At 40.4% G+C, this 14,951-nt stretch overlaps 1 protein-coding gene across 6 annotated transcripts in view; it reads left to right on the forward strand.

The window, feature by feature from the left end:
* The first annotated feature begins 5,296 nt into the window (after nucleotides 1-5,296).
* ZDHHC21 (zinc finger DHHC-type containing 21) overlaps nucleotides 5,297-14,951 on the forward strand; it is a 75,261-nt gene continuing 65,606 nt past the window's right edge. The window contains exons 1-2 of one of the 6 annotated variants that reach the window (XM_027549215.1): nucleotides 5,297-5,528; nucleotides 13,762-13,895. The gene's annotated coding sequence lies outside the window, so the exon portion shown is untranslated. Of the gene's footprint in view, nucleotides 5,529-9,414; nucleotides 10,075-13,761; nucleotides 13,896-14,951 lie in introns of those variants that run through there. The other 5 variants (XM_027549218.1, XM_027549220.1, XM_027549219.1 and 2 more) reach the window with 5 other exon arrangements.

Consider the following 14,951-nt stretch of genomic DNA (forward strand, 5'->3'; position numbering starts at 1 on the left):
GTTGTTGTTCCGTTGCTCAATTGTGTCCAACTCTTTGTAACCCCATGGACTGCAGCATGTCAGGCTTCCCTGCCCTTCGCCATCTCCTGGAGCTTGCCCAAACTCATGTCCATTGAGTTGGTGATGCCATCCAACCATCTTGCCCTCTGTCGTTCCCTTCACTTCCTGCCTTCTATCTTCCCCGGCATCAGGGTCTTTTCCAATGAGTCGGCTCTTTGCATCAGGTGGCTAAAGGATTAGAGCTTCAGCTTCAGCATCAGTCCTTCCAATGAATATTCAGGGTTGATTTCCTTTAGGATTGACTAGTTTGATCTCTTGGAAGTCCAAGGGACTCTCAAGAGTGTTCTCCAACACCACAGTTCAAAAATATCAATTCTTTGGTGCCCAGCCTTCTTTATGGTTCAACTCTCACATCCATACATGATTTTCCAGTAGAAAATCATGGAAAAATCATAGCTTTGATTATACGGACCCTTGTTGGCAGGTCTATTACTCTACTCTGAAAGCTTAATGACTCCTCACTGGAAATCTCATTGTCTTTGAAGCTCACCATAATTGGGCTTTTTTCTACCTTTCCATTCTCTTCTCTGTTTTTCTCTGTGTTTTACCTTTGAGCCACACCAGAGGGACCCTTACAATTCCACACCTCCATGCCTTTGCTTACACTTTCCCACGTCCTGGAGGGATCCTCTGTCTAATCAAAATCTTACTCTACTTATCTGATGCAAGAACTTTCTCTGTGAACCCACCCTGAATCATCTTGTTGACACTGTTATCTGCTTCTTTAGCACTTCCCATAGTAACTTGTCCATACCTCTGGTTGGCATTGCATTTCTCCTAAGAATGCAGTGTTTTTTAGAGTTATCATTAATATTTTTTTGGGGAAAAGAGTTATTTTACCTACTCTCTATTTCCTAGGGAAAGTTCTTAATGTGAAACTTATTAATTCATTGTGGTTCTCTGGGAACATGGGAAGGTAGAGCATTTTGTGAAACTCTAGGTATAAATCTAAAGGTATAAAACATGTATGTACATGTTTATATACTTGTGTATTTTGTTAGGAGGAGAGTCTAATACTTTCTGCAGATGCTCAAAGAGATGCATAACCCCAAAGAGGTTAAGAACAACTATTCAAATATTAGACTGTTGTGGAATGGGCACTCTGCCACTCAAACAGATGGGGGAGATGACTATAAGCAACCAAGAAATCATGAATGTGCATCAAATGTGGGTGCTTAGGGCATGGTACCCAGCTGGGCAGGTGGAGAACGCTATCCATCCCAAGCTGCCAAGGGCTATTAGCCAGTACTGATTAAACTCTGGACTGCACTTGTTCTGACTTTGGGAAATTGCAGTAAAATTCTGTCCTCCCCAGTCAAGGCACAGAAACACAGTCGTTGGCTGAGTTTATCCACATAAATGCCCCGACTGTGCCTTTGTTGAGAAGCCAAATTGGCAGTGGCAGCAGTGCTACTTGTCCTTTCTACTTTTTTCTATTCCCAGATAAATATTAGTTTGATTAATAATCACGGTTCAGTCAGTCACAGGCACCATGAAAACTAGAATTCCGGAGGGGGGAAAAATAGTGCATGGCATATGTCTTCTCTAACAGTAAGTAGAAAAGCTCCTCAAAAAGATTACAGGATGTCATATCTTCCTATTCTGTCTCTATACATGGTTTCTAAGTGTATATGTTGCAGCACAATATAGTCAATGTTTAGCATGAATGATAAAATTATGACGTGACCTTCAGTGTAAGGGATAGGTCCTTGATGATACTTCTTAACTGCCCATGCCAAAAAAAAAAAAAAGCTCATGATTTTGAGAATGTTTTTCCTGCCACTTATCTCCTTCCTTGCCTTCCTTAGAAAATTCTCTGTGGAACTGATTTGCCTAATAATATTTTAAAGATGCATGAAGAGCATGTACACTTCCATAGTCATGGGCATTCACACGCTCATCAACCAAGTCTCAACATTTTGGCACCTGTTGAGATCATTTGCCACAAATTATTCTCTTTTGCAAGGGTATACTAAGAGACAGCCAAATAATATGCACTTCAGTACCAGGGTTTAAGGGGGGTAAAACTTCACATGTTTCCTCTTCCTCAAAGTGACTATCACTATGACTTCTTTCTTTTCAAACAAATCCAGTTATAAAAATCTTACTACATCAAAAGCATTATGATAAACAATGATAATTCTTTCAGAAGCAGGTGTTCAGTTCAGTTCAGTTGCTCAGTCGTGTCCGACTCTTTGCGACCCCATGAATCGCAGCACTCCAGGCCTCCCTGTCCATCACCAGCTCCCGGAGTTCACTCAGACTCACGTCCATCAAGTCAGTGATGCCATCCAGCCATCTCATCTTCTGTCGTCCCCTTCTCTTCCTGCCCCCAATCCCTACCAGCATCAGAGTCTTTTCCAATGAGTCAACTCTTCGCATGAGGTAGCCAAAGTACTAGAGTTTCAGCTTTAGCATCATTCCTTCCAAAGAAATCCCAGGGCTGATCTCCTTCAGAATGGACTGGTTGGATCTCCTTGCAGTCCAAGGGACTCTCAAGAGTCTTCTCCAACACCACAGTTCAAAAGCATCAATTCTTCAGCACTCAGCCTTCTTCACAGTCCAACTCTCACATCCATACATGACCACTGGAAAAACCATAGCCTTGACTAGACGGATCTTTGTGGGCAAAGTAATGTCTCTGCTTTTGAATATGCTTTCTAGGTTGGTCATAACTTTCCTTCCAAGGAATAAGAGTCTTTTAATTTCATGGCTGCAGTCACCATCTGCAGTGATTTTGGAGCCCCCAAAAATAAAGTCTGACACTGTTTCCACTGTTTCCCCATCTATTTCCCATGAAGTGATGGGACCAGATGCCATGATCTTCGTTTTCTGAGTGTTGAACTTTAAGCCAACTTTTTCACTCTCCACTTTCACTTTCATCAAGAGGCTTTTGAGTTCCTCTTCACTTTCTGCCATAAGGGTGGTGTCATCTGCATATCTGAGGTTATTGGTATTTCTCCCGGCAATCTTGATTCCAGCTTGTGCTTCTTCCAGCCCAGCATTTCTCATGATGTACTCTGCATAGAAGTTAAATAAGCAGGGTGACAATATACAGCCTTGGCATACTCCTTTTCCCATTTGGAACCAGTCTGTTGTTCCATGTCCAGTTCTAACTGGTGCTTCCTGACCTGCATATAGGTTTCTCAAGAGGCAGATCAGGTAGTCTGGTATTCCCATCTCTTTCAGAATTTTCCACAGTTAATTGTGATCCACACAGTCAAAGGCTTTGGCATAGTCAATAAAGCAAAAATAGATGTTTTTCTGGAACTCTCTTGCTTTTTCTATGATCCAGCGGATGTTGGCAATTTGATCTCGGTCCTTCTGACTTTTCTAAAACCAGCTTAAACATCTGGAAGTTCATGGTTCACCTATTGCTGAAGCCTGGCTTGGAGAATTTTGAGCATTACTTTACTAGTGTGTGAGGTGAGTGCAATGGTGTGGTAGTTTGAGCATTCTTTGGCATTGCCTTTCTCTGGGATTGGAATAAAAACTGACTTTTCCCAATCCTGTGGCCACTGCTGAATTTTCCAAATTTGCTGGCATATTGAGTGCAGCACTTTTGCAGCATCATCTTTCAGGATTTGAAATAGCTGAACTGGAATTCCATCACCTCCACTACCTTTGTTCATAGTGATGCTTTCTAAGGCCCACTTAACTTCACATTCCAGGATGTCTGGCTCTAGGTGAGTGATCACAGCATCGTGATTATCTTGGTCCTGAAGATCTTTTTTGTACTGTTCTTCTGTGTATTCTTGCCACCTGTTCTTAATATCTTCTGTTTCTGTTAGGTCCATACCCTTTCTGTCCTTTATCGAGCCCATCTTTGCATGAAATATTCCCTTGGTATCTCTAATTTTTTGAAGAGATCTCTAGTCTTTTCCAGGTCTGTTAAAACATCGATTGTTGGGCTTCTCCCCCAAAGTTTCTATGTCAGTACAGGTCTAGGTCTGGGTACAGCTGGAGAACATGAATTTCTCATAAGTTCCTAGGTGATTCTGATGCTGCTGGTGTGGGAGCCACACTTTAATAACCACCAATGTAAGACGTTAAGATTGCAAGGTCTTATATTTGTAACTAATTCAGAAACCAGGACATAACACATTTGAAAATACCTAGCAATACAAGGTAACATAAGGGTCCAAATAAACTACAGTGTGTGATACTGAGAGAGAGGAACTCTGGGCTGGCAGGATTTGAGCTGAGTTTCAGGTCTGGATAGAATTAAGATCATGAGAGGAAGATGGAGGGCCTTTTAAGAAGGGTAGATTCAGAAGCAAGATAGGTAGAGATAAGACTAGAGGGATAGGTAGGGACCAGTTTGTGAAGAGCGTTCAATGCCATTCTGTAGAGTTCAGATTTTAGAGTTCGGCGAGTAGAATCCAGCCCCCGCCCCGCCCCGCCCCCTCCACACACACAATCCACACATTATTCCTCCTGTGGCAGACAGGCACGAGGATCTAGCATACTGCAAACTTTTTAACCTTCCCAAAGACCTGTTCAGCAGAGGTGAGGGGGAGAGTAAAGGTTTTAATTTGTCTTTGGTGTTGGGCGAAGATACGAATTGAGATTGAGAGGTGGATTATTTGCTGTGTTGAGTCAATGTGTTTTTCATAGGTTGCAGGAATGGGAAAGCCAGTAATTTTTGGATGACAAACACAAAGTTAAGCTTGTTTCACTACGAACTTTGGTTGCCGACAGGAAAAGGACAAACCTTGGTTGTCTGGGGCAACTTTGGCTTTCGTTACCAGAGGGTCTGCAGTGGGCAACACTGGAGTTCAGTGCTTTTCAGTCTTCAAGGTGCACGTGTAGGCACCCCTCGTAACCCTTCTTAAAACGCAGATACTGATTCAGCACGCCTGAAATGGCGCGTTTCTAACAGGTTTCCAGAGGACACTGATGCTGGGGACTGTAATTTGAGGCAAGGTACCAGGGACCATCCAGTGTGAGTTACGGGTAGAGAGGCCCGCGGGACAGCCCTTTCGAAGGAAAGAGGATAAAGGCGATCCTTAAAGAAAGGCCCCTCTCCAGTCACTCAGGAGAGTGGGACAATGGTGTGGAAGGAGGAGGGCCTGGGCAAAGCTGGGAAGGTGGCAGTCAGGGAAGGCGGCGGCGCCGAGGTGCAGCAAGTGCTAGCGTTCGGGTAGCGGCGGTCCGGGAGGCACGTGGCCGCGGCGAGTCTGCGCCCGCCCCAAGCGCGATTTCTGGTCTTTGGGCCCTCGGCGGCTCCCATCGCGGCTCCCGGGCGCGCTGTGGGGACAGCGGCGGCAACCGCAACCGGTCACTCCACCGCGCGGGCGGGTGCACCTACCCCGCCGGCCCGGCGCTCTGGCTCCGGAAGCGGAAGGGGAGCGCAGGCCCGGCTGGGCGGCGGCGGCGGGACTAGAGAAGGAGGAGGCGGAGGTGAAGGGGGAAGAGCCGCCTGCAGCCGCGAGAGCAGTAGCGGGGAGAGCGAGCCCCCGGCGCCGGTGAGTGTGTGCAGGGGCGGGAACGCCACGGCAGCCCGGCGCCCGCCCCAGCCCCGCGCCCTGCCCCGCACGCTGTCCCCTGCCCGCACCTGCCTTCACCCCCGGGTCTTCTCCGTGCCCTGCCCCCCTGGGGTCTGGCCTTTCTCCCAGCATCTTCAGCCAGGGAGCTGCAGCCACCCGCCAGCTGCCCCTCCCATTACTGGTAGTTTGGTGGTTTCCTGTTCCAGTGTAGATGGTTTGGGGTAGTTTTTTTGTTTGTGTGGTGTAAAAAATCTGTGCCCTGAGCTTCTCACGTATGAACTCTAGTTTCCCGTCTCTGTACCCACGCCCGGAGACCTGCTAGAGATCTGGGATTTGTTCTTGCCATCACAGCTTTTCATTCATTCCCAGATCGCTGGGTTGAGGCTTCAGAGGATTTGCGGGAGGAGAAACAACTTGCTCCTTTGCTGACCTTCTGCCTCCCTCCCTTAGATCCAAGAGTGGTTTTGAGAAAATGGCTTGTGGATGGCAGCAGTTTGCACTTGTTACCATTCAACTATAATAGGCCACTGAATTTTAACCATTTAATGCTGTGGTCTTTTTCAAGCTGTATTTGGGTCATGTATTAAGATCCTTTGTGAGTCAGTGGAGGATGTCTGTACCTCTAGGGCGAAGGGAACCTGACCGGTTATTATTTGAAAATATTTCAGTATAGCCATCTATAAAAGTACAAGAGGAAAAAAAGTCAAGGTCGTTGTGGGCGGGTCATAAATCATAGTGTAAAGTTACAGTATAAAATAAAGACCAGTAAGTATAATTAAGCACGCAGGTTAAAAATATTTGTCAAATGGATCCAAGATCTGTTATGCTAATATGTATACTTTAAATATTCACTACCTTCCTTGAAGTAAAAAGTAATAATGATAATTTTCATTTGATGACTGTTCAGTACATGCCATTCCTTGACTAAAGGCGTTTTGGTGGAATGTCTTGTTAAATCCTTCCAACTCCTCATTTTTTTTTTTAAGAATAAAATCCAGAGAGTTGCTTTATTTTGGTTTAGGTGTGCTGTGTTGTCATGGCAAAAACTACTTTTGAAAAGATGAGAAATCAGTTGGAAAGAAAGAACCAAATAATTTGGTGTTGTGGAAAGAAAAACTCGGTCACTATCTAGCTGTGGTTTCATGGGTAGGTCAGTGACCAATGACATTTTTCATCTACACAACCAGGTGAAGTGAAGTGAAGTCACTCACTCGTGTCCGACTCTTTGCGACCCCATGGACTGTAGCCTGCCAGGCTCCTCCATCCATTGGATTTTCCAGGCAAGAATACTGGGGTGGGTTGCCATTTCCTTCTCCAGAGGATCTTCCCGACCCAGGGACTGAACCCTGGTCTCCTGCGTTACAGGCAGACTCCTTAACTTCTGAGCAACCAGGAAGTCGGGCCAAAGTCTTTAAGCCTTATTTTAGCTGTCCCATGGTTATTTGAAATATGCTAAGTTTGTAAATAATTTAAGACCGTTTAACATGTTAAAGATACCCAAAGGAGTACTAGTAAAAGTATATCAAAATAGAACCAAAAATGTATAATTCCATACTTTTAGCATAATATTTGGTGTAGTACTATTCCAGAATTCCTCATTTGGAGATCAAACAATAGGGTTATATTAAGTCCTTTCAAACTGTTGTGATTTCTGTTTAATTTAACATACTTTTGAAGCCATAGTTGGAATAAATGAACTAGCGCGTATTTTAAATGAAATGATGACTGTGTCACATTGCCTACCTCTGGGGTGTTTTGCTTAATGAAAGAAATTTAAGCATTTTAAAATGCAAACATGGAACCATCAGCTTAACAGGTAGGTTCTTAAGAAGTAATCAGTGAGTCATAAAATTTTTTACTTCTTATGTACTCACTGCCTGATTTCTCTAATTCATAGAGATGGATTCAGAGCCTGTGGAAAAGCACATGGGTAAAATAATGTCATGTATTAGTGAAGAAATGAATTGAGAAGTCTAGTAATGTCTCCATGGAGCTTTTTTTTCAGGAATTGTAATTGAATGTGAGTCAATAAAATCTTTCTCAGTGTAGAAGACTACATAGTGATGTTATCAGTTCTACCAGACATAACAGGGAAGGCAAAGGAAAAGCTATTTGTATTACCAGGCGGTTGTCCCCTAAGCTCAGTTTTACTTTTGTATTAAGGAATGAAGGCATTTTATCTTACTGTAGTGAAACATTAGGACTCAGTTTCAGTTTCTCAAACACATTAAAAATAAATGGCACTTTAGCATTGAGAAAAATCAGTGCATTAATACATCTTATTAAAGTTGAAAATGTTAAAAAATATAGGTGAATGACAAGAAGAAATGGAAAAACACATCTTTTTTATTATTAGAATATTGATTTTTTTTTTTGTTAAGAACCTGGTAAGTTGAGTTTTCTGAGTGTTGAGCTTTAAGCCATCTTTTTCACTTTCCTCTTTCCCTTCATCAAGAGGCTCTTTAGTTCTTCTTCATTTTCTGCCATAAGGGTGGTGTCATCTGCATATCTGAGGTTATTGATATTTCTCCTGTTAATCTTGATTCCAGCTTGTGCTTCTTCCAGCCCAGCGTTTCTCATGATGTACTCTGCATATAAGTTAAATAAGCAGGGTGACAATATACAGCCTTGATGTACTCCTTTTCCTATTTGGAACCAGAAAATGAAGAAGAACTAAAAAGCCTCATCATGAAAGTGAAAGAGGGGAGTGAAAAAGTTGGCTTAAAGCTCAACATTCAGAAAACTAAGATCATGGCATCTGGTCCCATCACTTCATGGCAAATAGATGGAGAGATGGTGGAAACAGTCGCAGACTTTGTTTTTTGTGGCTCCAAAAATCACTGCAGATGGTGACTGCAGCCATGAAATTAAAAGACGCTTACTCCTTGGGAGAAAAGTTATGACCAACCTAGACATCATATTAAAAAGCAGAGACGTTACTTTGCCAACTAAGATCCGTCTAGTCAAGGCTATGGTTTTTCCGGTAGTCATGCATGAATGTGAGAGTTGGCCTATAAAGAAAGCTGAGTGCTGAAGAATTGATGCTTTTGAACTTTGGTGTTGGAGAAGACTCTTGAGAGTCCTTTGGACTGCAAGGAGATCCAACCAGTCATTCGTAAAGGAGATCAGTCCTGAGTGTTCACTGGAAGGACTGATGTTGAAGCTGAAACTCCAGTACTTTGGCCACCTGATACGAAGAGCTGACTCATTTGAAAAGACCCTGATGCTGGGAAGGACTGAGGGCAGGAGGAAAAGGGGATGACAGAAGATGAGATGGTTGGATGGCATCACGGACTCAATGGACATGAGTTTGAGTAAACTCTGGCAGTCGGTGATGGACAGGGAGGCCTGGTGTGCTGCAGTCCATGGGGTCGCAAAGAGTTGGATGTGACTGAGCAACTGAACTGAATTGAAATTGAGTTAGCCTAGTTTGAAAACCATATCTTAATAGATACAAAATAGTATTACTTGCATTGGTAGCTACCTGTCCCAAAGTAATGTGATGGTAGTTTATTAACTTATTTCCTTCTTTTGATGTACTCTGGCAAAAAAATGTGATATTTGCAAAGTTTGTCTTCTGCCTTTTAGACCCCTGTTTCCTGGTGATTTTTCTCTCAAGTGGGTTAACTTTGTCCATTTAAGAACTGAATAAGTTTCTGCTCTCTGTCTGTTGCTACCACTTCCACAAAAGGGCAGGTTAGGTAAAAATTAGTATTTTTCTACTCACTGATTCATTTAATTTTAATTTTAACTTAACATGCTCCACTGTGGTCTCAACCTGACTTCTGATTTTAAGCCTTTTATCAGTAATTATGGAATAAATACCTTTTTTTTTTTTTTTTTTTTTTAACTGTTGTAGGATTTTCAGCTTCAGCAAACAAGGAGAGATATTTTTTCTTTCAGTATTATTGGTGTTAAATCATGTCTGCTTTGGTAAAGCCTGGTGTGAAGGAAATGTAATTTAGCCTTTTGGTATTTTTTTTTCCCCAATCTGCTCTTGGTGCAGCAGGTACTAGATAGGGGTAAGTAGCTGACTTGCCTTTCCTCATGGAAGAACATGCCTAATTCACATCCAGGAAATGCCAGAGCCTTATTTCTGGCTTTTCTTGTAGCTGAAGGTTTTTTCCTTGTGCTGTTTTTTTGAGTGGAAGTTACCTGTGTTCAAAGGTAGGGAGCTTCTGTCCCTACCCTGCATTTAATACCATTTTTTTCCTGGCCACCCTGTCCCTCTTCCTAAATGAAGAGTCCCACATAGGCTGTTTGTACTGACTGAAACAATATTAGCTAGTCTTTAATTCATATCATCACACACCTTTTAAGTTATTTTTGTTTTTTTTGTTAGGTTTGTTTTTTGTTAGAAGTCACTGTATTGCAATACTTTTAATAATGTTATTAATTTACTTTTTTTTTTCACCTATGAAGCAGATATACAGAAGAGCCTCAGCTTATGTTAAGTTCTGCCCAGAAAATAGTGACTTAAAGACTTGTTCTAGGAAGTGGATTCTTGAAACCATCAGTGGTACAGGTTTGACACTTTGTTCACCCATATTTTCACAGGGTCTTGCTGGAGACCTTAGCAGATGGGCCAGAATTTCCAACTATAATTCTGTATTTTTCCTTAGCTTTTGAAATCAGGTCCTGATTTTCTCTCATGCTTCATTCCTTAACTCACCAGGCCTTGTACTTTTACCTGAAAAAGAGTTAGCTCAGTCACTCTATTTTTAGATCAAATCTCTGGTTTTGGTTTTTTGCTTGAAGAGACCTCATGCATGCCTGCCTGGTGGAAATACAAGCTCCCTACGTGTTTATAGTATGATGCGAGGGAAAAGGCTGAATACTGTCTGAGGTTTTACATCCCTTGAGAAGTAGTTCTCAGACTCTGGTGTTAGAAAAAGTAGATGGCTGGGTATAGTTAAATTGTGTGTGCCTCTAAGTCACTGCAGTCGTGTCCGACTCTTTGCAACCCGATGGACTGTAGTCCGCCAGACTCCTCTGTCCATGGGATTCTCTAGGCAAGAGTACTGGAGTGGGTTGCCATGCCCTCCTCCAGGGGATCTTCCCTACCCAGGGATTGAACTTGCGTCTCTTACCTGCCTCTAGCACCACCTCAAATCACTGCTTTAATGATGGCAACCCAGAAACATTGTTTCATCTTGGAGTTTTTAAGACTAGATGTAAAATTCATCTTTAAGTCCTTCCTTCCCTTTACAAACTCCCATTTAAAATTACCATTGTTGGAGGTGTTTCTTATTTGCCAGGCAATTTCTCCTTTAGGTATGACAGTCACCTTGTGTGTTGATATTTTAATCACCATATTAGAGATGGTTAAACTGAAGCTTGAAAAGAAACTGAAGCTTGAAGAGCTAATAAAAGGCTCTGTCATAATTTGAATGTGACTCTCTTAAACATTTAAGATTAATTTCCTACTCTGTTAAAATAAACTGAATACCTCTGTGATATTTAAAAAATTGCATGACCTATTTGGCTAATTATTAATGACATCTATATCCTGATATTTTAGGTAGAATTACTTGACTAGTTTCTCAGAGTTGATAAAATTGGAATTTAAATAGCTATATAAATATATATAGTTATATATGTTTTTAAGATTCATTTAAAGCTGCAATTATAAGGTTTAAATTTTATATATTTGTATAATATGTTAACCATTTTATTTTGACACTTTGGGGGATGATATTTTTTTTTTTTTGGTTTGCCATGTAAATCATCAATTGCAGTCTTTCACACATAGCGATGTTAAAAATAATTAACATTTTGTAGTTATAGAACTTTGAGATATTCTTTGCTGTCACAAAATTTCTTGGATTTTTAAGACTAGGATTGCTTTTATGTCACATGGGTGAGATTTGATTCTACAATAATGGCCATGCTGAATAGATAAAATGCTTATCTCATTTTCAGTGCTATGGCTGTGATGTAGTTCTAATACCTGTAAATACAAAGTAGGATTTTTTCCCCTTGATTTTAAGCTGGTGAATGCCTAGGGTTTGACTCATGGATGGTTGACTTGTGCTGTTACCTAATGTTACTGACAGAAACTACTGTTTTGCTATAACGTTAAGAAGCCACCCTGGAGTCGTAGCCCTAGCAGAATTACTGACTTTGGCCATGTTTCAGAGCACTTCCTTGTACCACACGTAATTCTGTTTGAGGTCTTTTCTAGAAGATGAGTTCATTCATTGCTGTTAGAGTAACAGCTCCTTTGCTAAGTCATTCTGTATTTTGTCTCTGAGAAGCAAATACGCAGCCATGGAGACCACTCTAGCAAGCTAGAGTAGAAACAAGTTACATTTCACAATCAAACAATCATGATCCATAGAAAAAGTGACCCTGGGAGAAAAATGCCGTTAAAGTCTATAAAGGGAATGAAAATGCAGTGATAATAATTTTGATATTTTCTTCCACATCCTCTATATGTAATAGGTTCCTATTGCTATGGTAAGCAGCATGCATAGCAAACTCACAACTTGTCTTTTATTCCCTTTCTTGGGGAATGGTACCACCATTCACCCAGACCCTAAGCCAAAACCTTGGGAGTCGTCCTAGAATCTGCCCTATGTGTGATTGACCACCGAGTCCTGTTAGTTTTCCTCTTAAGTTCTTATTCTGCCCTTTTCCAGCATACCTCCTGTCTTAAGTTTTCCATTCTCACCCCTACTCCTTCCTACTTCCTTTAGAAAGTACTGCTTTTGGGGTACTTACCATATGCCCTCATCTCTCAACTGAATAACCAGTAAACCTAGCTTATTTCATATAGTCAGTCTTGGAGCTTTATCCAGCCACCCAAGTTTGTTCTTCAGAGTGTTGCTCTTCTTTCTAAAATGCACATTTCATCATGTCATTCTTTTGCCTATAATCCTTTAGTGTTTTCTAAACTACTGTCTTCAGGGTGAAGTACAAACTCATTGGAATGGTTTAACAGTGTTTTTTACTCTGTCTACTTGTAGGTCATGAAATCAGTCTAGTAGGCTGTGACCAACATTATATATTTTCATTAAAGTGAAATACAATAAAATAGTGCAGTATGTATCACATATAGTCTGGATAAATATCACTTTATTAAACTTTTTCAGTTATATATTTTATACATATAAAATATATAATCACATATCTTATGTATTTCTGTATATTTACTACTAGATGTTCTGAACTGTATTTCTTAAAGATGATTGTTCTCAAAAGGTTTAACATGTTTTATCCGATTCTTGCATATGAAATGACTCTAGTCATTTCAGTGTATTTAGATTTTCTTTGCCTGCCTTTATACCTTTGCTTACTTTGCTCTTTTATTCAAAAGAGCCTCCGTTTTTCATTTCACAGGTTTCACTTGCTCCAGAAATCTTTTCTTGGTGGCAACACCAAAAGAAATAAAATTTTCACTGTAGCCTGGTGGACACATACATGTTCACATGCCTGAAACAAGTCCCATGAACCAGTACCCTTCCTCTATGAGACACATTCTTGCCCCATTGCCCGCTATCTTACTTTGTCTTGGTTGGTGTTGATCACGCCTGTTTACTAGTTTGTCTCTGTTGAGAATAGGGCTGGTCTCTTTTCTTTTTTAAATCTATATGCAGTGCCAAGGCTTGGTATATAAACAACAAGAAGTGATTGAATTAGTGAACTTCTGAATCACTATGTTTTCTAGAACTCTTTACAGTAACTCTTAAACTCTTACTGTTTAAGCCTGAACTGCAGAAATTAACTTTAATGATTCTCTTAATGATTTCATTATAGGAGGATAACTTTGTTCCTTAAAACATTTAAGTGAATATGTGCTTCTATTTTTAAGCTCTTTATTTTACATTTATCAATTGTGGTTAGATAGTCCTAGCCTAACATCTTGATGGATATTACATTGCATTTTGTCAGATCAGTGACCTCAGAATCTACTGTTATTTTGTGATTTGTGGTCTGGAAGTTTGATGAAGCTAAATACTGGACACACAACACTTACTTTGATTTTATGGGAACTGGGTAGTTTCAAAAGAGAAAACTTTAATGTATAATGGCAGTCAGATAAAGATTTTTGGGGGCTGGCGGGATTAGATATGAAGACAGAATTAAGTGGAGTTGGATCATTTTATTTCTAAATTTAAACTTTTGTAATTGGTGATTTTTCAGTTAGAATATTTAGTTGTTTACAGTTTGTATCATTGTTGTGAGATCATTTTTATTAAACCATTAATAGAGTCTCATGGAGAACTGCTATTGAGGAGAGATCCATTTGTTGGGATGCAATTAAAAAAAAAAGAATAATCAAGATAAAACTGTTAAAGCCAAGTACCAGAAAAATTACAACACATCTCGGTGAATTTGCAAGTGGTAAGTGCATTTAATTTTAATGGGAATATGTTTCTTAGTTCTGTGGCATAGTATCCTTAAAGTGTTATGAGTTAGATGAGTTTTAACAGTTTTTCATTTGCAAAAAATTAAAGTTACTTTATGTAAAGTTTTTCATATTAAAATTTTACTACACATTTTCTTAAACAAGGCTTTTTCCACAGAGGGAAAAAAAAAATCTGTAAATAATACTGAAACATCTTTCTGAATTGTATGTCTTATATGGCTTTATTGCTAATGCTTCTGTGCTACATTTTTAAAGATAGTAATTTGAAAAACATTCCATATAAAGATAATGCGTAGTGATAAAGAGAGGCTAAAATGAAAATTTTTGGTGGGCATGGCAACGCACTCCAGTATTCTTGCCTGAAGTGTCCCATGGACAGAGGAGCCTGGCAAGCTATAGTCCATAGGGTTGTAAAGAGTTGAATACAACTGAAGCGACTGAGCAAAAGCACACTTATTTCTTAATAAGCTTCAGTTCAGTTCAGTTCAGTCGCTCAGTCGTATCTGACTCATTGCGACCCCATGAATTGCAGCACGCCAGGCCCCCCTGTCCATCACCAACTCCCGGAGTTTGACTTACACATAAATATATGCACAAAATGTGATGGCATTCCTTCTCTCTATCCTTTCCTTCCTCAGCCCAGTGATAACCACTGTTAACAGTTTCATAGGTATATTTTCTTCCACACATACAGAAATAACTTACACATTATTTTTTTTTCTAACAAAGAATCACATTACATAAACTTTTCTGTAACTTTCCCCTCCAGCATTTAATTATGAAAGATTCTAAGCAGAAGAACTGAAAGAATTTCATACTATAATACCTTCATACCCATCACCATAATTCTACAACTAATGTTTTACTGAACTACATCAGAGATGCTCATCCATCTCTGAGTCCATCCATTAATCCGTGTTTTTTGGGATCCATTTGAAAGTAAATTGCAGTCATCTGTGCACTTCCTTCCCCCTCTCCCCAATACTTCAGTGCACATATCATTAACTAGAGTTCAGCATTGGTTTAAAGAA

The sequence above is a fragment of the Bos indicus x Bos taurus genome, chromosome 8, assembly GCF_003369695.1.
Source record: "Bos indicus x Bos taurus breed Angus x Brahman F1 hybrid chromosome 8, Bos_hybrid_MaternalHap_v2.0, whole genome shotgun sequence".
NCBI classification, from domain to species: domain Eukaryota; kingdom Metazoa; phylum Chordata; class Mammalia; order Artiodactyla; family Bovidae; genus Bos; species Bos indicus x Bos taurus.